The 24,964-nt window shown below is 41.9% G+C and overlaps 1 long non-coding RNA gene across 1 annotated transcript; it reads left to right on the top strand.

Annotated features, from left to right (window-relative positions):
* Nucleotides 1-1,405: 1,405 nt before the first annotated feature.
* Nucleotides 1,406-23,440, top strand: LOC141276091 (uncharacterized). Its single transcript, XR_012325032.1, has 4 exons — nt 1,406-1,519; nt 17,325-17,384; nt 21,502-21,635; nt 23,319-23,440. It is a non-coding gene; the product is annotated as an uncharacterized lncRNA (long non-coding RNA).
* The last annotated feature ends 1,524 nt before the right edge of the window (nt 23,441-24,964 follow it).

Raw genomic sequence — 24,964 nt, 5'->3', positions numbered from 1 at the left:
CCCTGCTGTTTGCAAGATCCAAGACTTAGGTTGGATGTAATGAAATGGATGAGTGAACTTCAGCCAGTGCACCTGAGAGTCCTCCCTCAGGGCTCTGTGTTGTATAAAGTGCTTTGATGCGGTTGGGAGAATGGGGCACTCCCTGGGATGCTTCTGTTGCCCAGCACAAAGTAAGTATCTTCCAATGACATAGTCAAATGAAAGGGAACCACAGCCACTGCGCAGATGAAGCAGATTTTTGCCTAGTGACCTGCTGTAAAATGTAATCAGAGCTTTCCTTTAATGGACTGAAAATCCAAACTAATTAGAAAACCGACCCAAACCACAGTTCAGTTCAGACTATAAGAGAAGCTATTGTCTCTAATGTACTTCACCTCTCCCCTGAAACAAGCCCTGGTGCTTTCAAAAAGGTTAAAATTATGCCCAGGCAACAAAACTATAAATGGCCTACCTTTAAAGGAGCAGACTTCAAAATGATATCCTGAATCCTTACCCTCAGCAAGATAAAACCACAGACATTGGAGAAGCATGGCCGCTAATGTTCAGGCAAAAGATCTGGAGAAGTAAGGAAAGAGAATCTTTAATAAATTGATACTTATTAAAATAATAATGAGAGGAGTTTCAGGTGCTTTTCATAGACTGATTCAGGAGGACAGTACAAATTCCCGAATGTCCATGCACAGAGGGCAGGAGTCTCTATTTCCCGGCAGGAGATGCACGGATATAATGGGGCTGCCTATGAATTCCAGAGCCTAGAAAATCAAACTGAAGGTACAGTGTGTGTGAACAGCAGGGATAGTAGCTCTGTGATCTTAATGATCTTCCTCAACTTAACAGTGGGGTTAAGTTCCAATAAACCCATCGTAAGTTGAAAATAGTGTAAATTGAAAAAGCACTTAATACACCTAACCTACCAAACATCATAGCTTAGCCTAGCCTACCTTAAACGTGCTCAGAACACTTACATTAGCCTACAGTTGGGCAAGATCATCTAACGCAAAATGTATTTTACAATAAATTGTTGAATAACTCATGTAATTGATTGAATACTGTACAGAAAGTGAAAAACAGAACGGCTGTATGGAAACAGCATGGTTTTAAGTGTACTGGTTGTTTACCCTCATGATCTCATGGCCGTTGAGGAGCTGCAGCCCATTGCCATTGCCCAGCATCGTGAGAGAGTATCGTACTACCTATCACTAGCCCGGGAAAAGGTCAAAATGAACAATTCCAAGTATTATTTCTACTGAATACATACCACTTTCGAACCGCATCAAGTCGAAAAATCATAAGTCAAACCATTGTATGTTGGGGACCGTCTGTAAATGGTTAGACTGGGAAGGAATTAGTTTGGGGAAAAAAAAATAGAGGTAGACTAAATTAACCAAAATATTACTTTCTTCAGCTGAATCATCTGCCACCCCATATGGTTACATGAAAGTCCTGAGCGAACTGACAAGAAAAACTAGAGGAATTTCTCAAATCATATGTGGAAAGAAAACATACAAGAACATCTAAGGTAGGCTACAAGCCAATGGATTTTTTGTGCTGTGGAGATGAGAAACAGGAGGGGCAGATATGCATCAAGCACTATTACATGCCGTAGGGCCTCAGGGAGGGTTTGTAACTCGGTGAGCCAGTTATTAATTGATTGTCTCACAGCTCCAAATCCACTCTTCTTTGCCCTGCCTTGTGACAGTGGAGCGGGTCCCTGTAAAATTATCTTCATTGCTGGCTGGATCATATAAGGCTTTGCCAATAGAGGGCACTAGAGAGACTCTTCAAGGACAGAACAGGAGGCAGGGATTTTCCTTCCTTCTTCCGGTGGGACGTTTCCACTCGGCAGTTGGCAGATTTAGCATGCATGGTCAACCTACACCCTCCAGCAAGGTTCTCCAGCACCAGCGGGCCACATGTACCCTCTTCTCAGAGGTTCTGAAGCTCAACCTGGGGTTGAGGGAGGAGCTTCCTCTAAGTTTCTAGTTCCTTCTTGTTCACTCTCTTTCTGCCTAGGCATAGATTCTGCTTTACCTCTCGGAGTCCTTTTTCACTCTCTTTAGTTAACTGTCTGTTGCAAGTTAACAATTCTTCGTGTTAAATTTCCCCTTTTCAATTATTGGTGTGATTTCTGTCTCCATGAGGTCTGCATGGAGATTAAAGCCTCCAAGGGTTACCATGGTCCAGGGTCTGGTACCAGGGTCTGGCTTTGCAGATCTGGAAACTCAAGGAATATGAAGAATTTAAAGCATACTTTATCACTGGAACGACTTGAATTTCAAGCCTGGTTCCACCACTTTTTTTTACTAGCTTTGTAATCAAGAGCAACTTGTATAAATAACAGTTCTACTTATAGGCAGTGATTCATTCATTCAATACATATGTTTATTGAGAATCCTACCATGTGTCAGGTACTATTGTAGACATTAAGGATATTGACAAAAATCCCTGCCCTCAAGGAGCTTATATTTTGGTAGGGGAAGACTGGCAATAAATAAAAGCAATATATGAAATACATAGTATGTTACATGGTCATAAGTTCTATGGGAAAAAATTAGGCAGGGAAGAGGATAGGAAGCATTGGGAAGTTGAAAGTTTAAATAGAATGATTGGGGAAAGCTTCTCCGTAAATATAACATTTGAGTCAACATCTGAAAGAGATGAGAGAATATCTGGGGGAAAGTATTCTAGGTTAGGGATTGTTCCCAAAAGTGCTGCTTCAAGGCTTCATGGGCCAGATTGGCTGGAGCAGACTGAGTGAGTGAGAGGAAGGACTCCAAGAAACGAGATCAGAAAGATGACAGAGAGCAAGACTGTGAAACATGGAAATCTCTTAACCCAGTGCCAGGCACACACTCCCTAAATGGTAACTATAATAGTTACCCTTGGGACTGAGCTCCTAAAGATGAGAGAAGCCCTCAGAGTGGGAATCACATCCTATTCACTTTTGAATTTCTAGCACCTGCGGTGGTGCCCAGCACAAAGAAAGTGCTGAATGAATGATGAACAAATTACTCCAATTACACACATGGGACTGCTATGTGAGGTCAGAACATGAAGTTATTAATTTATAACATGTGATACACCTCTTGAATATACTAATTATGTCAGTCAGCTAACTAGGGCACTTCCTACCAGATATCAAGGTAGTTAGGTAGCATAATTAATCAAGAGAATACTGCTTAATAAGTGTGGAATAAGGTCAAAGAAAGCTGGAGAGTCTTAAGGGATGTTACTTGCAGTCCTGTCTTCCCTGCCCTGGCAATTTTACATATCAGAAGACATGCCAGGCTAGTAAATTGGATCAAAGCAGGACATGGAATAAGCACACGAAAGGGATCTTGTTGGTTGCCTATCCAAGACTCATCCCTACCCCATAGTTCCTGGCTAACAGATACCCAGGGGTTACCTGCTTCAAGGGGAGGGCTGGGCCCCATCCCAGTCCCAAAAAGTGACTCACAATTGATCTAAACCAATCACAGTAATCCCATTTTCCTTGAAGGGATTACTTAGGCAAAAGCATATGATACCATTTTGACTAAGACTGAGGAGAGGATTTTGGAGGGTGGGATGGGACTCCTGGAGAAGTTTTTTTTCACTCTTAAATGGATTTGCATGAGGAGAAGCCTGCTTTTCTGCTTCTTATACAGCTGTGTGCAGAGGTAACACTTGGGGCTATTAGCTCTCTTGTATTCATGCATGGACAAGCCTAAGGGTTAAAAGTCAATATGCTAAGGATGGCAGGGCAGGAAAATGAAAAGAGCCTGGGTCCTTGTTCACATTATTGAGCTGCTAATTAATCAACCCTGGGAACGTCCTAACTCTGGAACTCTCTATATTATATGAAGTGATAAATTTGCTTATATTAAAGCAATTTTGTTTGGATCTTATATCAGTTTGTTAGAGCTGTCATAATAATATACCACAGACTAGGCGGGTTAAACAACTGAAATTTATTTTCTCACAGTTCTGGAGGCTCGAAGTCCAAGATCAAGATGTTGGCAGGTTTAGTGTCTCCTGAGGCCTCTCTCCTTAGCTTGTAGTTGATCGCCCTTATATGGTCCTTCCTCTGTGAGTGCATCCCTGGTATCCCTTCCTCTTCTTATAAAAACATAGGCCATATTGGATTAAGGCCTTATCCTCATGACCTTAGTTAACTTTAATTACCTCTTTAAAGGCCCTATCTCCAAATTCATATGTGGTTCATATATCCATGTATGAACCACATATGAATTTGGGAAGGACATTATAACTGTTCATAACAGGTCTCCTCTTATAGATAATATACTATCTCTTAGGTGATTGTGAACATTTTAGAGTGTCAGTGAAAACCAATTCTCACAACATTTTCTTTTTTTTAATTTTTAAATTTAATTTAATTCAATTTTATACAGCAGCTTCTTATGAGTTATCTATTTTATACATATTAGTGTATATATGTCAATCCCAATCTCCCCATTCATCCCACCACCACCACCCCCCATCCCGCCACTTTCCCCCCTTGGTGTCCATACGTTTGTTCTCTACATCTGTCTCACAACATTTTCTAATAGTGACTATAGGTTACCCATCAGATTTTCAGTTTGCATAATATAATCAGATGGTTAGACCAGATGAACTTTAAAGACCCGCCCAACTCTGAAATTCTATGAGTACATTTGTTTATTGTTAATATTTTTAAAATTATAATTATTTATATGATATACAAGTTGAATTACTTCCAGCCTCAAGAAATACAAATATCTTTTTTTAAAAATGCAGCTAAAAGTGACTTTAACCACATCACATAAAGAATCCAGAAACAGAGAAGTTCCAGGGTTAGTTTAAAAAGTTGATTAATAAATCAACAGGGCCAAGAATTTTTTCTTCATTCTAGCCTGCCAGTTGTCAATGTTTCAGCACTTACCCCATGGTCACAAAATGACTGCAGCAGCCCCAGGTATAACATCACTACACAGCACCTCCACAGGCAAGACAAGGAAAAGGGAAACATCTTTGCTTCCTTCCATTTTTTTTTAAGAATGAAGAAAGCCTTTCATAAAGCTTCCCTATTAGGCTTCTCACTGGTCAAACTTTTGTCACGTACTTAACCATGACTGGTTTAAATTAGCAGACTTCCCCTCAGTACTCTTTCATAGAACCAAGTAGCATACATGCCACATCAATCAAAGGCAAATGAGGAAAAGGAAACCAATTATGAGTCTTCCATGGGGTCAGCTTTCTCTAAAGCAGTTGCCTCTTGGAAAAGAGTTACCAAATCAAGGTTCCTTTAGCAAGGATAAAGGACAGGAACATCTGTTGGTTACAGATACAACAACCATATTATTAAAATCCCAAATCAGACCTGACTTTAGAAATGAATATTTGATATCAAGATTGCCCTGGGAAATCTGAGGGACCACAGAGATGGTGACTACAGTGGTTTCCACTCTGCAGTTCCCTAGAAATATCAGAAGGTATTGATGGAATTTCTTAACTATTTTCAATATCTCAAAAGCCCTAGGAGAAAAGTTTGCACAAACTAGCTAAAAGATTTTTTTGATCTGACTGAAATTCTATAAGGTCAGTATGTTAAGGATTGTTCTCTCATGCAAATCAGGAGCCCATATTGACCATTAAATATAAATTGAAGTAATAAAAGTTTTCAGTAAATTAATAACTAAATACATATATTTGAAAGACTTAAAACAAGGAATCCATGGAGGAAAAATAGTTTTTAGATATTTTAATAATTATTTTAAGGTAATTTTAAAATAATTTTAAAAAATAATTTTAAGGGTCATTGGTGGAGTAAAACACGAGAAATCCTTGATGCTCAAACCATTCCCTTTCTCAAGGAAATGTAAAGGATGTCAGCTATTCATGATTCAGCAGTGTTGTTCTCTCTAAAGAGATAAGAACTATTTACAGACATTAAACCATTAGATCTTAGTCTGTTTTATGCCTGGGCAGTTATCTTTCACATTGACCATATGTCCCCAAATTACTAACTTTCCATACCATTAACTCATGACACCACCGGGATTTCTTGAATATGGAAAATGCATTACTTAATCTAAATGGGATGTAGTAATAGGCACCCCTGTTATCTTTTTTTCCTGTAGGAAAAGGACCAATCAACAAGGAGTACTTAAATTAAATTCTATCAACAATATATACTTATTTGATATCATAGACATTGACATTTTATACCCTGTAATCACCATCTGCTAATAGTAATTTAATTCTTTAATAAATAATACCAAGGAGAGTAAACATTAATGAAAATTGTGAACATTTTATGGGTCCTTCTAGTTTTATTGTTCAATAGTGACAACTATACTTAATAATTTTAAAAGAGCTTTAAGCAAAGTCAGAGAGTGATGATGAAAGATGGTTACATGACTCTTGAATATTAGATGGCCAAAGGAAATATCAATTCTAGAAGTAGTGTCTGGGGAGAAGAATAAGCAGAGCATAAATTGTCAGTATGTTTTGAGTATGTGTTGTGATGCTAATGTGATTGGGTAGGATGAAAACAATTGGCTGGAAAGAGAATGCACTGAGATTGCATCAACACCCTCAGCCTTGTGCCTTTTTATTAGGCTGGCACTTTGTCCTGCTTGGCAGCTAAAAGATGAAATTAGCCTCCTTAAGAATCATCTACAGAGAAGACGTTGATCTCAGATTGTTGGAAGACATCATGGGAAGAATTTTTTTTATATTCCTTTTTTTGTTTTTTAAGTGAATGACTATTGCTTGCATTCATACCCTGGTGAAGTGGACACTGAGCAAGGAATATATCTGATACTCCATATCAGACAGGAGGACCACTGTCCTAAGAAACTTTTTGGTTTCCGGGAACAAAGACTCAAACTAAGTCAAATGAGTCAGGGTATTAGGAACATCTAAATGGGATAAAGAAAAGGGAGGGCTTCCCTGGTGGCGCAGTGGTTGAGAGTTCGCCTGCCAATGCAGGGGACGCGGGTTTGTGCCCTGGTCCGGGAGGATCCCACGTGCCGCGGAGCGGCTGGGCCCGTGAGCCATGGCCGCTGAGCCTGCGCGTCTGGAGCCTGTGCTCTGCAACGGGAGAGGCCACAGCAGCGAGAGGCTCGCGTACCACAAAAAAAAAAAGAAAAGAAAAGGGAATGTCACAGATATACAGAAAGAGGAGTCAGAAGAGGGTCAAAGCTCAACTCTCAGGAAGAATAAACTGAAGGGGGGGCTTAATCCAAGATTTTTCAGGAGTCCTCAGCAGTGGGATGTCTTTGCTCCAGTGCTCCACAATTTACAGAGCACCACCACTTCTCCATATGCCTTCTTTATTTTCTTTTCCTATGAACTGGCTTCTTTATTCTCTAGTCTTTTTTTCTCCATCTTCAAGTGTCTGTTCATTCGTAACCATGGCTCATGTATAGTTTTATCTCACCCTTGACCTATTTCTATCTCACTCCCTTTCACTTTCTCTCCCCATTGCTAACACTTTATTCTCTTGGAATATACCACTTGAAATGCCCAAGAGAGATCAGCTCATTGTCTCAGAGGATCTGTCCATGCCCAGGTCACTAAATAGCTCATACAGTTGACTGGCATCTCTAGTAAAACAACTAAATGAAGAGTACTCAGTCAGAAGACACACCCGTAGGTAGCTGCAGTATCTGATTTGCAGATCTTCATTGAGTCATTAAATTCGATAATCATTCCATATCATTTTATGTAATGTAATCATAGTCTATACTTCTTTCAATTTAAAAGTAAATGTTAGCAATTATGAGAGATATTTTTCAAATGCACTGGAGTTCTTGATGCAAGTAGTTTCTTGAATCAACACAATTTCAATAAATCAAGATCCATGGGAATCTACCCTCTTCTCTAACTCCAATGAAATAAACTCCCTGTGGAATCCATGAATCATGACTATCCACTATGTTGCTAATAAATTCTGTAGGAGACATTTCAAATTAAAGGGCAGTTTATTATTATTATTATTTAGAGAGATCATATTTATTAAATGTGCTGATGGTATTGAGGGGAATTAGAAGAAAATACTCCACTGGACTAAGAGACCACATTGAGACACAGGTCAATACCGATCACCATAAACCTACTGCATCCGTTCCCTTGGCATTGTCTTTTTTTAACATCTTTATTGGAGTATAATTACCTTACAATGCTGTGTTAGTTTCTGCTTTATAACAAAGTGAATCAGCTATACATAAACATATATCCCATATCTCTTCCCTCTTCCATCTCCCTCCCTCGCACCCTCCCTATCCCACCCCTCTAGGTGGTCACAAAGCACCTAGCTGATCTCCCTGTGTTATGCAGCTCCTTCCCACTAGCTATCGGTTTTACGTTTGGTAGTGTATATATGTCCATGCCACTCTCTCACTTTGTCATAGTTTACCCTTCCCCCTCCCCGTGTCCTCAAGTCCATTCTGTAGTAGGTCTGAGTCTTTATTCCCGTCCTGCCCCTAGGTTCTTCATGACCTTTTTTTTTTTTTTTTAGATTCCATATATATGTGTTAGCATACAGTATTTGTTTTTCTCTTTCTGACTTACTTCACTCTGTATGACAGACTCTAGGTCCATCCACCTCACTACAAATAACTCAATTTCGTTTCTTCATATGGCTGAGTAATATTCCATTGTATATATGTGCCACATCTTCTTTATCCATTCATCTGTCAATGGACACTTAGGTTGCTTCCATTTCCTGGCTATTGTAAATAGAGCTGCAGTGAACATTGTGGTACATGATTCTTTTTGAATTATGATTTTCTCAGGGTATATGCCCAGTAGTGGGATTGCTGGGTCGCATGGTAGTTCTATTTTTAGTTTTTTAAGGAACCTCCATACTGTTCTCCATAGTGGCAGTATCAACTTACATTCCCACCAACAGTGCAAGAGTGTTCCCTTTTCTCCACACCCTTTCCAGCATTTGTTGTTTGTAGATTTTCTGATGATGCCCACTCTAAATGGTGTGAGGTGATACCTCATTGTAGTTTTGATTTGCATTTCTCTAATAATTAGTGATGTTGAACAGCTTTTCATGTGCTTTTGGCCATCTGTATGTCTTCTTTGGAGAAATGTCTATTTAGGTCTTCTGCCCATTTTTGGATTGGGTTGTTTGTTTTTTTAATATTGAGCTGCATGAGCTGCTTATAAATTTTGGAGATTAATCCTTTGTCAGTGGCTTCATTTGCAAATATTTTCTCCCATTCTGAGGGTTGTCTTTTGGTCATTTATGGTTTCCTTTGCTGCGCAAAAGCTTTTAAGTTTCATTAGGTCCCATTTGTTTATTTTTGTTTTTATTTCCATTTCTCTAGGAGGTGGGTCAAAAAGGATCTTGCTGTGATTTATGTCATAGAGTGTTCTGCCTATGTTTTCCTCTAAGAGTTTTATAGTGTCTGGCCTTACATTTAGGTCTTTAATCCATTTTGAGTTTATTTTTGTGTACAGTGTTAGGGAGTATTCTAATTTCATTCTTTTACATATAACTGTACAGTTTTCCAAGCTCAGCTTATTGAAGAGGATATCTTTTCTCCATTGTATATTCTTGCCTCCTTTATCAAAAATAAGGTGACAATAGTTGCATGGGTTTATCTCTGGGCTTTCTATCCTGTTCCATTGATCTATATTTCTGTTTTTGTGCCAGTACCATACTGTCTTGATTACTGTAGCTTTGTAGTATAGTCTGAAGTCAAGGAGCCTGATTCCTCCAGCTCCGTTTTTCTTTCTCAAGATTGCTTTGGCTATTCGGGGTCTTTTGTGTTTCCATACAAATTGTGAAATTTTTTGCTCTAGTTCTTTGAAAAATGTCAGTGGTAGTTTGATAGGGATTGCATTGAATCTGTAGATTGCTTTGTGTAATATAGTCATTTTCACAATGTTGATTCTTCCAATCCAAGAATATGGTATATCTCTCCATCTATTTGTATCATCTTTAATTTCTTTCATCAGTGTCTTATAGTTTTCTGAGTACAGGTCTTTTACCTCCTTAGATAGGTTTATTCCTAGGTATTTTATTCTTTCTGTTGCAATGGTAAATGGAAGTGTTTCCTTAATTTCACTTTCAGATTTTTCATCATTAGTCTATAGGAATGCAAGAGATTTCAGTGCATTAATTTTGTATCCTGCTACTTTACCAAATTCATTGATTAGCTCTAGTAGTTTTCTGGTAGCATCTTTAGGATTCTTTATGTCTAGTATCATGTCATCTGCAAACAGTGACAGTTTTACTTTTTATTTTCCAATTTGGATTCCTTTTATTTCTTTTTCTTCTTTGATTGCTGTGGCTAGAACTTTCAAAACTATGTTGAATAATAGTGGTGAGAGTGGGCAACCTTGTCTTGTTCCTGATCTTAGTGGAATTCTCTTAGTTTTCACTTGTCTGTAAAGCTTTTAATTTCTCCGTCAAATCTGAATGAGATTTTCTGGGTAGAGTAATCTTGGTTGTAGGTTTTTCCCTTTCATCACTTTAAATGTGACCTGCCACTCCCTTCTGGCTTGCAGAGTTTCTGCTGAAAGATCAGCTGTTAACCCTATGGGGATTCCCTTGTATGTTATTTGTTGTTTCTCCCTTGCTGCTTTTAATATTTTTTTCTTTGTATTTAATTTTTGATAGTTTGATTAATATGTGTCTTGGCGTGTTTCTCCTTGGATTTATCCTATATGGCACTCTCTGCACTTCCTGGACTTGATTGACTATTTTTTTTTCCCATATTAGGGAAGTTTTCAACTATAATCTCTTCAAATATTTTCTCAGTCCCTTTCTTTTTCTCTTCTTCTGGGACCCCTATAATTCGAATGTTGGTGCGTTTAATGTTGTCCCAGAGGTCTCTGAGACTGTCCTCAATTCTTTTCATTCTTTTTTCTTTATTCTGCTCTGCAGTAGTTATTTCCACTATTTTATCTTCCAGGTCACTTATCCGTTCTTCTGCCTCAGTTATTCTGCTATTGATTCCTTCTAGAGAATTTTTAATTTCATTTATTGTGTTGTTCCTCATTGTTTGTTTGCTCTTTAGTTCTTCTAGATCCTTGTTAAACGTTTCTTGTATTTTCTCCATTCTATTTTCAAGATTTTGGATCATCTTTACTATCATTATTCTGAATTCTTTCTCAGGTAGACTGCCTCTTTCCTCTTCATTTGTTTGGTTTGGTAGGTTTTTACCTTGCTCCTTCATCTGCTGTGTGCTTGTCTGTCTTCTCATTTTGCTTAACTTGCTGTGTTTGGGGTCTCCTTTTCGCAGGCTGTAGGCTCGTAGTTCCCGTCGTTTTTGGTGTCTGCCCCCAGTGGCTAAGGTTGGTTCAGTGGGTTGTGTAGGCTTCCCGGTGCAGGGGACTAGTGCTTCCTGGTGCAGGGGACTGGTGCCTGAGTTCTGGTGGATGAGAGTGGATCTTGTCTTTCTGGTGGGCAGGACCGTGTCTGGTGGTTTGTTTTGACATGTCTGTGACCTTATTATTATTATGCAGCCTCTCTGCTAATGGGTGGGATTGTGTTCCTGTCTTGCTAGTTGTTTGGCATAGGGTGTCCAGCACTGTAGCTTGCTGGTCGTTGAGTGGAGCTGGGTCTTGGCGTTGAGATGGAGATCTCTGGGAGATTTTTGCCGTTTGATATTACATGGAGCTGGGAGGTCTCTGGTGGACCAGTGTCCTGAACTTGGCTCTCCCACCTCAGAGGCCCAGGCCTGATGCCCGGCCGGAGCACCAAGACACTGTTATCCACTCATCTCAGAATAAAAGGGAGAAAAAAAAAAGAAATAAATAAAAAGTTATTAAAGTAAAAAATAATTATTAAAAATTTAAAAAAATTTAAAAAGTAATTAAAAAAAATGAAAGAGAGCAACCAAACCAAAAAACAAATCCACCAATGATAACAAGTGCTAAAAACTCTACTGAAGGGCTTCCCTGGTGGCATAGTGGTTAGTCCACCTGCCGATGCAGGGGACACAGGTTCGTGCCCCAGTCTGGGAAGATCCCACATGCCGCGGAGCGGCTAGGCCCGTGAGCCATGGCCGCTGAGCCTGCGCGTCCGGAGCCTGTGCTCCACAATGGGAGAGGCCACAACAGTGAGAGGCCCGAGTACCGCTAAATAAATAAATAAATAAATATACTGAAAAAACAAAAAACGGACAGACAGAACCCTAGGACAAATGGTAAAAGCAAAGCTATACAGAAAAAAATCACACACAGAAGCATACACATACACACTCACAAAAAGAGAAAAAGGAAAAATATATATATATTGTTGCTCCTGAAGTCCACCGCCTCAATTTGGGATGATTCGTTGTCTATTCATGTATTCCACAGATGCAGGGTACATCAAGTTGATTGTGGAGATTTAATCCGCTGCTCCTGAGGCTGCAGGGAGAGTTTTCCTTTTCTCTTCTGTGTTCGCTCAGCTCCCGGGGCTCAGCTTTGGATTTGGCCCCGCTTCTGAGTGTAGGTCGCCTGAGGGCGTTTGTTCCCGCCCAGACAGGATGGGGTTAAAGGAACAGCTGATTCGGGGGCTCTGGCTCACTCAGGCCGGGGGGAGGGAGGGGTATGGATGCGGGGCGAGCCTGCGGCGGAAGAGGCCCTCAGGACGTTGCACCAGCCTGAGGCGCGCTGTGTGTTCTCTTGGGGAAGTTGTCCCTGGATCCCGGGGCCCTGGCAGTGGCGGGCTGCACAGGCTCCCCGGAAGGGGGGTGTGGAGAGTGACCTGTGCTCACACACAGGCTTCTTGGTGGCAGCAGCAGCAGCCTTAGCGTCTCATGCCTGTCTCTGGGGTCCGCGCTGATAGCTGCGGCTCGTGCCTGTCTCTGGAGCTCCTTTAAGCAGCACTCTTAATCTCCTCTCCTCGTGCACCACGAAACAAAGAGGTAAGAAAAAGTCTCTTGCCACTTCGGCAGGTCCAGACTTTTTCCCGGACTCCCTCCTGGCCAGCTGTGGTGCACTAGTCCCCTTCAGGCTGTGTTCACACCGCCAACCCCAGTCCTCTCCCTGGGATCTAAGCTCCGAAGCCGGAGCTTCAGCTCGCAGCCCCGCCCGCCCCGGCAGGTGAGCAAACAAGCCTCTCGGGCTGGTGAGTGCTGGTCGACCCTGATCCTCTGTGCGGGAATCTCTCCACTTTGCCCTCCGCACCCCTGTTGCTGCACCCTCCTCCTTGGCTCCGAAGCTTCCCCCCACCGCCACCCACAGTCTCTGCCCGTGAAGGGCCTTCCTGGTGTGTGGAAACCTTTCCTCCTTCACAGCTCCCTCCCACTGGTGCAGGTCCCGTGCTTATCCTTTTGTCTCTGTTTATTCCTTTTTCTTTTCCCCTACCCAGGTACGTGGGGAGTTTCTTGCCTTTTGGGAGGTCTGAGGTCTTCTGCCAGCGTTCAGTGGGTGTTCTGTAGGAGTTGTTCCACATGTAGATGTATTTCAGATGTATTTGTGGGGAGGAAGGTGATCTCCGTGTCTTACTCTTCTGCCATCTTGAAGCTCCTCTCCAGTTTATTATTTATTGTTTGTAATGAAGCTTACTGGACTCAGAGGGACATTGTGAGGATCACTGTCAAATTTTGTAAAATGCCTTTGGCTTTTCAATGGAAAGGTACTATATATGATAATAAAAGAAATAGCAATCATATTCTTGAAGAACCCCGACACTGAGTTCATCTTTGTCTTAAAAAAATAAGATAGTTCATCTTTAGGTCTTATGGGGATTACTGAATTCAATTTGTTCTGAGAATGCTGTGGCTGATGAAAAAAGATGCTCATTATAAAAGCACTTTCTCCAGTTCCTGTTCTGTTCGATATGTGTTGCTCTTAACTCGGTTTATACTGAAGAGTTGAGCATCATTTGTAAATGTACAATGGTACTATTTGGAATCTGAACCTTATAAAAATTTTAGTGATATAAGAAGAACTTTTTAAAAATAAGGCATCATAAACTTTGCAAATGTGCTCACCTAGCACTCATGTACTTATGCAGTTATATATACATACATGAGAGAGAGAGAGACAAAGCAAGAAAAGGAGCTATGGAGTAAGACTCAAGAATAATGCTATGATCATACCTATCTATATATGGGTTGTGCTTGTATTGCTTTACAAACCACCTTTGAATACCTTATTTCCTTTGGTTCTCACTAGAAACCTTGGAGCTAGGTGGGAAGATGAGGCTTGTCTAGCTCTCTGGTCCTGGGCACTATAAGATTCAAAGGCAATCAGACTTTCCAGAGGACAACAGAGTTTGGGGGGTGAGAAGGCAAGTATATCAACAGTTTCCTGATGGAAACAAAGGGAGAGACCCCATGGAAGCCCAGAAAGCCACTGAACCTGAACAGCAGTGTGCCTTCTCAGGTCCCAAAGGAGATTTCCAATTGCTTTTCTTTCTTTTTTTTTTAAATTTTTATTTATTTTATTTTTGGCTGTGTTGGGTCTTCGTTGCTGCGTGCGGGCCTTTCTCTGGTTGTGGCAAGCGGGGGCTACTCTTCGCCGCGGTGCGCAGGCTTCTCATTGTGGTGGCCTCTCTTGTGGCGGAACACGGGCTCTAGGCGCGCAGGCTTCAGTAGTTGTGGCACGCAGGGTCAGCAGCTGTGGCTCACGGGCTTCGTTGCTCCGCGGCATGTGGGATCCTCCCGGCCCAGGGCTCAAACCCGTGTCCCCTGCCTTGGCAGGCGGATTCCCAACCACTGAGCCACCAGGGAAGCCCTCCAATTGCTTTTCCTTTAACCTTGCCAACATCTAGGTTTGGGTGAGGAGAAGGACGCATTGGGATGCAGTGAGATTTGAAGTGGGTGTGTCATTTGGATCATTCCTTTCTAGGCACTTTTCAGGAGCCAGCAGAGACCGAGACAGTAACACAAGCCACAGAGCTAGAAGTGAGGAATCTTGCAAAATTCAAGATTCATGCCGAAGCTCCTGTAGTCAGGTCTCTATGACTCACATATCCGATGTGCCATTAATTCTCTATAAACAAAACAAGCCATTTTGATCAAATCACAACCCAGAATCAAGTGAATGTCTCCAGAGAAGCTGCCCTAAGCTTGCCTCCGCAGATACTCTGATCAATTCCTGCCTTGTATGAAACGGTCACTCTTTTCTAGCTTTTTTTTGCATTCTCACTTTTCGAAACTTCCAGGCTATCTCAAATGTGGCAGCCTAGCAACTTTCTCCCTATAGAAAATATCACCTTGTCATTCTGCCATTTCTAAATCTAATTTAGAATTGCTTTTCTGGTTTTTACAACTCATCGGTTTGTTCCTCCCTCCCTTTCCAAATTCATTTCTCCTTCTCTTCACCAATCTGTCACCTTCAGCTCCACCCCCCTCACTCCACTTCTTGGCTTTTCAGGCAGTTACTATTGAATGAGAAGATTGAAAATCTCATTTATCACTTTTGAGAAGTCTCATAGGAGCATACTGCAAAGCTTCCCTCACACCCAAGAGAGAGGAAGAGAGGGAAAGCGCAACACCTAGAAATGAATCTCTACAGAGGGAGTGTCCCTACATAGAGTGAAATAATGAATGGATGCTGCTGTGCTTTCTTACAAAACAAAACAAAACTCACAGTGGAACTTTCTTTTTGTAGAGGAGCTATTATTAAAGGGCTTGATTCTGGAGAAATTCCACAAATTGCTAAATTCCCTTTAAAAAATAAAATCCATGTTGTTCAAACCACTGCAACAAATCTGCAACTGAAACAGCTGCAGAGACAAAGCCCCACTCTCACTTGGTACTAACACTACCCTGGTCCATGCTACACCACCTCACAGACTTGGCAATCCAAACATCTGTTCTAAGGCACACTTGTACTGCTGCTTCCATTCACATTCCTTCCTTCCACAGACTTGACAGATGGATGAATTCCTAATGGCCCCAGGCTACATTCACAGGGTTGCAACAGCTACCTCCTTCTTAGCAAACACTGCTTTCCCCTCCAGGTAGCAAAACTGAGATAACAGTAGAGGGATGTACAGTGACATAAACTGGGGATCTGGTCTCAAACCCCAACCTTTTCCCACTGGCAGGAACACCAGACGGTGGTGTCTGCATCCTGCCATGCTCATATTCTATGAGTGACAATAGGCAATGAAGCACAATGGAAAAGAGAAAGATATGCCCACAGGGTCCTTCCCAATGGTGGCCAAGTGTTTTGTTTGAACCACCTTGTGGCTGATGGAGGTGGAATTGCAAGCTCCCTGGAAGACTGCCTGCCACCCTGTTAGGATCTTTGCCGATCGATCATCACCAAGGTTCTTAAGTCTTCGGAACGCAATGAAAAATAAGTCTCGTAAAGGAAGGTGGTATAAACTGGAAAATGCAGGCTGCTTTGTCAGAATCATGTGGATGGATGTGGTCTGCTAGCGGGCTTCCATGTCACTCTATAACAGGAAGGAAAAGAGATGAAAGTCCTAACAAAAAAAAACCCATGAAAACTGGTGCCAGAGAAAAGAATTTTTACCACCGAGTCATGCAGACTGGGGTCTCCACTTACAGATGGTGATTAACATAGACTAGGGACTAAACTGTGTTGACATATACAGACCAGAAGTCTCTATGTCCTTATGTGGACTCTATTTGGTCTTCTTTCCTCATGCTCTTTTCTTATGCTCTCATTTTCCAATTTTGCTTTCTGCTCTAAGTTGGCATAAGATTCAGGTCTCTAAGGGTGTCAGGTTGTGAGTGTGAAGAACGATTCCATTCTAACTTATTTTTGTGTCTAAAATGTAATGTAGAATGAAGTAGGTGTATGTCATCTTTGAAAGAGGCTGTGAAGAATATTCTTCTAGTGAAGCATCTACTTCCTATAGCTTTGTGGCCTCTGATATGACAATAGAAGGTGATCCATTTCTATTTTCATTAAAATTTATTCACAGTCTTGGCATGTCCCTTTTTTTTTTTTTTTTTTTGCCTCTCCCGTTGCGGAGCACAGGCTCCGGACATGGAGGCCTAGCGGCCATGGCTCATGGGCCTATCCGCTCCGCGGCATGTGGGATCTTCCCGGACCAGGGCACGAACCCGTGTCCCCTGCATCGGCAGGCGGACTCTCAACCACTGCGCCACCAAGGAAGCCCGGCATGTCCCTTTTTGTAATCTGCTAATATCCTTGTCTTTTCCACTACCACCACCACTGACAAAACATTTATTTCTTAAAAGGTTGCATGCTGTTCAGTTTACAGGTTCTCTAATAATGAATTTGTTCTCTACACCACCTTTTCCCCTCTTGCCAGCTGCTATCGCGTCTCATATTTGGCTCTTCATACGTATCCCCAATTCTAACATTTCATTTGCTTTCTTCCCTCTCTTCTTTCCTCACTAATTCTTTGGAGGAGATGAGATTCTCTCACAATTATTGCTGTTTTCTTTTTTCTTCTAAAGACTGGAAGAGTGGAGCTGAAATATATGGAAAGTGACGACCAGTTCTATAAATATCAAGAGGTGAGTAGTAAGTGGAAGCTGGTCCAGGAATCTAAATTCCTAGGTTGTGGTCTGTTTGTTGTGAATCACGGAAGACATGGGCAAGATTCAAAATCGAGTGCCTGTAATTATTTTCTAGAGCCGAAATCAGATCGGGTTTCTGGGTTGTAAATTTATGACAAAGTTATTTCATCCATGACGATAAGCAATTGCTAAACCTTACTACTGAGTAAGAAGTTTTTAATAGATTTCTGTAAATGCTACAAAAATAAAACTGCAAGAGGAAAGGTACTTTGCTTAATAAGATATAGCTCTCATTATTTTAATTTGAAAAAGAAGTAAATTGACATCTTAGCTTGATGGTATTTCTCTCTAAGCATGAAAGGACAAGAACGCCCCACTGGCATAGGACCCAGCTGCCACTGACCTCCTTTTCTTTGGTCTGAATCAGTGGCTTGGAAGGCTGCTACAAACCTGCTTTTGTATAGCTTAGTGGTGGTGATTTTTTGTTTTGTTTCAGATGAGATTTGAAATGGTTGCCCCCTTTTAAGAAAAACAGGGTGTCCTCGGAAAGGGTAGATGAAGGACCAAATCCTGGGCTTGGAGGAAGAGGGGGTGGGGCCCACAGGAGCCCACAGCCCCTGTCTCTGGCAGGCAGCAGGCAGGCGGGAAGCCAGCAGTTAGAAGTAGCAGTCTGAGGATGACCTCAGCTGGGAGGAAGGAGAGTCTCTCCAGTGGAGAGCTGAGGTGCAGGGCTCTTAAAACTATTGTTTCCTTTACTGAAAGAGTGGAGGGCAGGGCTTCCCAGACACTGGTGAGCAGACGAATCGGGTCAACCGCTTACAAATTCAGATCCCCAGTCTCACCTCCAGAGTCTTGGGGCCTGGGACTCCTTATTTTAAATCATCAACACAGGTGATTCTGATGCAGCTGTGCCAGGAACCACACTTTAAAAATCCCTGGCTGGGGTGCAGCGTCTCTGACTATAAAATACACACAGTATGGGGCTTCCCTGGTGGCACAGTGGTTGAGAGTCCGCTTGCCGATGCAGGGGACACGGGTTCGTGCCCCAGTCCGGGAAGATCCCACATGCCGCGGAGCGGCTGGGCCTGTGAGCCATGGCCACTTAGCCTGAGCGTCCGGAGCCTGTGCTCCGCAACGGGAGAGGCCACAACAGTGAGAGGCCCGCATACTGCAAAAAAAAAAAAAAAAATACACACAGTATGATGATTATGCGGGTGGTAGGACTCTTTCTCTTAGAGATTGTGCTTTCTTTTAGCCCTTAAAAAAATCTTACCCGTGAAATTAAATTATTTAGGGACTATGTAATTAAGACACTTCCATCTTCTGATATTCTGACATCTTGTCAGACAATGTATCCCCATCTGGGACATTCTAAATGTGATCCTCATGTATTGTACAGCACAAGGAGTATAGCCAATATTTTGTAATAACTAGAAGTGGAGTATAATCTTTAAAAATTGTGAATCACTATATGGTACACCTGTAACTTATATAATATTGTACATCAACTCTACTTCAATATAAAAACACCTAAAAGAAGAACAATAAATAAATATGATCCTCATTTTAGAAAGAACTATGATCTTTGCTGTTAACAGTAATTTATATTTGTTGCTCTTTTGTTCTTAAAAAATAAAACTCACATGAAGTGGGACACCCAAGTACTACTTCTCTCAGTCACTCAGAAATAAAATAATCCTGGCTATCACTGATCCTAAGCTATGCCAAGCCTGCCTGGGAGCCACTTGTTGGAATGCCTGCGCAGGGCCTTGAAGGAATAATTGTTCTCAAAAAAGGCCAGCTGTTTACATTGCCATTTCCCACAAGGGTTCTGCTGCGCAGGAAGGCTGCGCTCTGCTGGTTCTTTATTGGCATCCATTCTATCCGTTGCTGCATCATGGGCCCCAGAGTGTCTGCGTGAAGACGGTTTTCACCACAGCACAAAAGCACCATCTTACGAGCGCATTTTTGCAATCTGATGGACAATTTGAGTGGCACAAGGTTCAGTAACTGCCAGAGGCAAGTGCAGGAAACCTAGAGAAATAAATCAAAAGGAAAAGAAGGGTCGTGGGGTAGTGACTTTAATCATATGCATTAAGATTGGCAGCATTTCTTAGTTCTTCTTGGTAGGAGTCTCAGTCTTTGTCTGAGAAAGACAGTGCTTAAGGCCTTCCCCAGGAATTCATATTCTGCTATTGTCTGCAGGTCAAGGTGAAAGTCAGCGGTGAAAGAATCAGCTATAAATCTAATAAGTGGCAGAGAAACAGACGGTTTTTATGGAAAAGTAAGTTCTTTTAGATAGACTGCAAAAATGTGCTTACCTTAAATCACCAGTTACAGGGTAATATTTGAGCTATGCAAGAAGACTACTGAATTTTAGGACTATTTTCAGAAATACAAGAGTTGTTTTTTGTTTTTTTTCAAAGCTCTAAGCTGAATCATCAGTAAATTATCATATCATTGAGAGGTTTAAGCAAACTGGAGCCTTATACCTTGGTTATGTAAGCATTAGAAAGTCGGCTACAGGATCTCATTGGGTCTTTGGTCCTTCCTGGCAGGATTTTCAACACTGATGTCTTATGCTGCATCTCCCTCTGCTGCCCACACCCTCTGTAGCAATGGTAGAGCTGAGGCAATTGGTGGGTAGGGAGAGAAGGAATGAGACAAACAGGAGGTGGCAGACTGGGAGGAAATGGGTGTTTTCCTCTTGGTAATCAGAGAATTTGATGTGCACAACTTCATACATTTCTTATGGTTGCCATAGACACTGATCCGGGTCTGATATTCTTTTTTATCTTTAAATCCTCTCCCTAAGCACATGCAGACTGTATAACAATGACAATACTAACCCTGTTTACTGAGCACTGGCTAGGAAAAGTTGGACAGCATTGATTTCAAAGGTGAGGTGGTCTGAAACGTGCAATGAGGAGTTTAAGCCCCATGGTTTCTGGACTGTGGGAGAAAGAGCAGCCTCTTCCAGAGATTACAGGAGAATTAGACCTGGAAGGAATAGCAGAAGATGAAATTTAAGGTGAGAAGGTTGAGGATGTATGTAAGAAGGCTAATTAGGTACCAGTAATGGTAACACTAGACAAATGCTTAAACAAATAAGCCCCAAATTTTCAGTGGCTAGTTCTCTCATATCCAGGTTAACAGTCCAGAGCAGATATGCTGCACTGGCTACACCTTTCTCTATAGAGGAGCTCAGAGACCTAAGCTCCTTCCATCTTATGACTCTGCCAACCCCTAAGGCTGAAGAAGCTTTCCCATTCAGACAGGCGTAAGGGAGCAGGGAAGGCACAGATTCTTTTGCTTTGTTTTGTTTTGTTTTTTGCAGTACGCGGGCCTCTCTCTGTTGTGGCCTCTCCCGCTGCGGAGCACAGGCTCCGGACACGCAGGCTCAGTGGCCATGGCTCACGGGCCCAGCCGCTCCGCGGCATGTGGGATCCTCCCCGACCGGGGCACGAACCCGTGTCCCCTGCATCGGCAGGCGGACTCTCAACCACTGCGCCACCAGGGAAGCCCCCACAGATTCTTTTTAAAAGAAAAATTAAAAATTCTTTTTAAAAGAAAAATTAAAAATTCTTTTTAAAAGAAAAATTCAATTACATTGGGAAGTGACATAAATCTCCTCCTCATTCCATTGGTGAGAACTAGTCATGTGGCCACATCTGGATGCAGGAAGGACTATAGAGGATGCAGTCCCAGCCGGGCATCTCTACCCTACGAAGGGAAGCTGAGTGGTGGGGAGCGGCTGGCCTCTTGCTTCTCCTGCCACTGCTGCAGGAGCTTCTTAGCCTTGTCTTACAAATAGTGGTGCTCTTCACGGTGCTGTCCCAGGCCTCGTCTCTTCTCACTTTGCACACTCTTCCCCAGTGATCTCATCCTCATGGCTTTGATTGATTTTCAACTATCTGCTGCTGACTCCCAGATCTGCATCTCCAGCTACTCACTCACAACTCAAAACCCCTCAGGGCTCTCGTAACCCTGAGATTAATTTGCACTGTAACTACAGTTATCCCTTTACCTCCTGCTTTTCCTGAAGAACTAGAGCCCTGGCTCAAAAATGATTAGCATCTAATCATCACTGTAATCAATCTCATTATATTACCAGGGTTTTTAAAGCTGTGGCTCATGACCCATTATTGGGACTAGAATTCATTTGGGGAGTTCCAACTAGTTTTCTCGAGAATGGAACATGGAATAGAATGGAATAGAAATAGCCCAATGCTTGTCTCCCTGGTAAAAGTAAGTATTGCTTTAAGATTTTTTGTTTTCAGTGTGTGTGCACTGGGTCATAATAAAAGTTTTATTTTTTTTACTGTGGGTCATTGACAAAAGTTGAATACTTACTGGATTAGACCACTATCTCTTCCAGAGCACCCCCAATCGAACTGTAAGAGGAAGGATTCAGGAATTAAATTACCTGGGTTCAATCACAAGCTCCAGTGCTTATTAGCTGTGTTTTCTTGGACAAATTACTTAACCTCTCTACCTCTCAATTTTCTCATCTGTTAAATGAGTGTAAAAATGGTACCGCCTCATGGACCTATTGTGAAGATTAAATGAATTAATACAGTATTGCTTGACATGGGTGAGTGCTTTCCAAGCATTAACTATTCTTAAACAATGAAATATATAAATACTCTATTAAAGATACCAAATTGTGGAAGTACATGATGGATATCCACATATAGGCGTACTGTATATAATATGGAAATAGACAGACTTATCAGACTGTTTCACCTTTTTCATGATGTGACAAATACAGAAAATGATAGTGTTTTTTGGAACCATGGAAAGGGAACAGGCCACTCTGGCTGGAGGTGACTAACCAGATGTGACAGTGGCTTCTGGACAGGAATAAATGATGGTTTTAAGGCCTAAAGGAGTCAATATCTCTACATTTGACCCATTCTTAGCTCAAGATGAGAAACTCTAGACTCTAAACCAATAGGCGCAGTCTTTCCCAAGGTCAGTTACCAGTTCAGGGTGGGCCTGTAACCGAGGCTAGCCAAGGAGACTGGTGAGAAGGATTTACACTCCACTGTGCCTTTCCATGTCCTACTGGGTGAGAAAAAGGAAGCCCATTGCCCAAGTTGATGCCAGCCTTAGGGTGGGGCTGACTCTGTGATGGCAGAAAAAGTGATTCATCTCCAACAAAGTGGATGAGCTGCTGAATCAACCAACGCTGAAGCCTATCTTATTCTAGATTCTCTGTTAGGGGGATAATAAATGTTATTATTGTTTAAGCCATTTTGAGTGATGATTTCAATTACATTCAGCCCAAAGTATCTAACTGATTCAGTGTCTTGTTCTATTTTATAGATTTTTCAACACTATAATTTATAGAATAATACAGTACCATGAAATAGAAAGTATTACACACAACTTTAGCCATCGGTGTTATGGGCCACAGAACACAAACAATCACAAATGTTTAAATTTGGAGTTTCGAGTTCTTCTGAGATTTTTGATAACCCTTCCATGGCAAAGGTTTCTGCTAACTAGAGACTGTTTAATCCATTGCACCTCATTTAGATTTTCCTGCATTTTGGTGGATTTGATGCCCTTTCATAAATCTGGATAATTTCAGGATCTAAACTGCTGGAAGCCACACTGCCACCATTCTGTGCAATCGCTTCTTTGGGTGGCCTGTGGGGAACTCTGTCACGGCAATTTCCATATCTGTGTAAAAAGACTTAAGTTCATGGAACTCAATACCTGTGAGGACACAAGAACCCCATGCCTTCTAGATGTCCCATGCCTGATTGTGCTTCCTCTTACCATCTTGAAGGTGTCAAAAGCTTACAGCTACTGCAGATAGGAAAGGCTAGGGCAGGCACATAGAGCATCTTATTAAGCTGCTCATTGCTCTCCCAGCTCTTCTTCTGGCTGCTGCCTGACATCATCTTCTAAATATATTGGCAGAAATGGAAGATGCATCCATGGCGTGAGCAGCCTGGGAACTCCTGAGAACTCCCTTTACAGTCACGATTGCAAAGCCTCTCACATGTGACAGAGGATGAGAGATAGATTCCAGCTCCTGCACCTGCCTCAGCAGGTAAGTGTGTGGCAGAGGGGAGGAATGGACCCTCACAGAACCCTGAAGAGTGGTTGGAACAGTAATGAAGCAGTTTTTGAAGCAGAGTTCACACTGTCTCTACAGTTTTAGGCAACTTTGGATGACAAATAGTGACAAACACACATCTTCAGCCCTGCAATCACTTGAGAGGAATTCCTTCCCTCCTTTCTGCCACTTGAAGCAGCCCATCTGGAAGCAGCCCACCAAAGCATGAGCAGCGCTCACTGGAATGGCTGGCTCATTCTTACTCCTCCTATTGCTTTGTTTGTTTTTGTTTTTCATGGTAGAAACATTAAGGAGCTGACGAGTTTTGACTACTGACCACTGGACTCTACTTACCCATTAACTAGATTATGCACCACTCCTGACTTGGTGCTTTGAATTTAGCATACACAGAGCAACTTCCCTTGGGGAAGGGTGACAGGGACAGGATGGGTTCTGGGGGACTCCCTCATGAGGATCTCTGAATTCCCATCACTTGAAGGTCTATAGAGAGCCTGATCTTCCACCAGTCCCAAGGCTACTTCCAAGTCCTGTCCCTGGAGTGTGTGATGCTTATTTGAGGAAAGTATTTTATAGCAAAGAAATGGCCTTTTGCACAGTTAATAGCAGTTTCAGTCCCTAGGTATGAAGCCATCATATTATTTGAGTTTGCCGCCCTTTGTTTTGTAAAACTTAATGGGATTACTTATACGAAGATAAAGCTAGTAACCATCCATTGTTTTCAGAGATTAGTTTGAGGTCACTTTAAATCTGTGACAGATGCTACAACCTAGGATTTTAAGGATTGTAGAGAACAACAAACATTGATTGTAGAGTTAGTCAGAGCCTTCCCTCAAAACAAAAACCCCAAAAAACAAACAACATAAAAGGAAAAGTTTTCATTAGAAGGAAAAAGGAAATCTAGGTGGTGGCTCTCTTATGGGATGATTTAATATTGAAGAATCAATTACCAGCAGTGCTTTTCTAGGCCATAGTGTCCTTGGTAATTTGTATGGAGCAAATAATCTGTGTAGAGTTAAAGGAAATAGATTGCGTGCACGTGCACGGTTGGGAGTAAACTGAGAGGAGAAGCTTGTTCTGGGTATAGCGTATGGCTGATGCTGGAGCCTCTGCTCACCCAGCACCAAGAGGACCCAGCGGCAGGAACAGCAGCAACAGCGGCAAAGGGGCAGCTTCACTGGCCATTAGACTTCCTCACACTGGTAGCTATGGCCCTTCTGGATGAAGTACCCTCAGTATACTTAAATTCATCACAATGCAGATCCTAGAAAGATCAAAGGATAAGGGGAATAGGAGTCCCTTAAAAACATCATTTTTTTCCGTAAGCCCATGAATTGAAACATACTCATATTACAGGCATGTGTAATGGAGATACACATTAGAGTACATGGTACTGTTTATTTTCCACTTAACCGAGATATAATTGGTGTACAACAAACTGCGTATATCTAAGTGACCTTTGACCTGTGTCTACTGTGAAATCACTATC

This window comes from Tursiops truncatus, chromosome 12 (assembly GCF_011762595.2).
Source record: "Tursiops truncatus isolate mTurTru1 chromosome 12, mTurTru1.mat.Y, whole genome shotgun sequence".
NCBI lineage: Eukaryota > Metazoa > Chordata > Mammalia > Artiodactyla > Delphinidae > Tursiops > Tursiops truncatus.
This window is presented reverse-complemented; position numbering and strand designations above follow the sequence as displayed.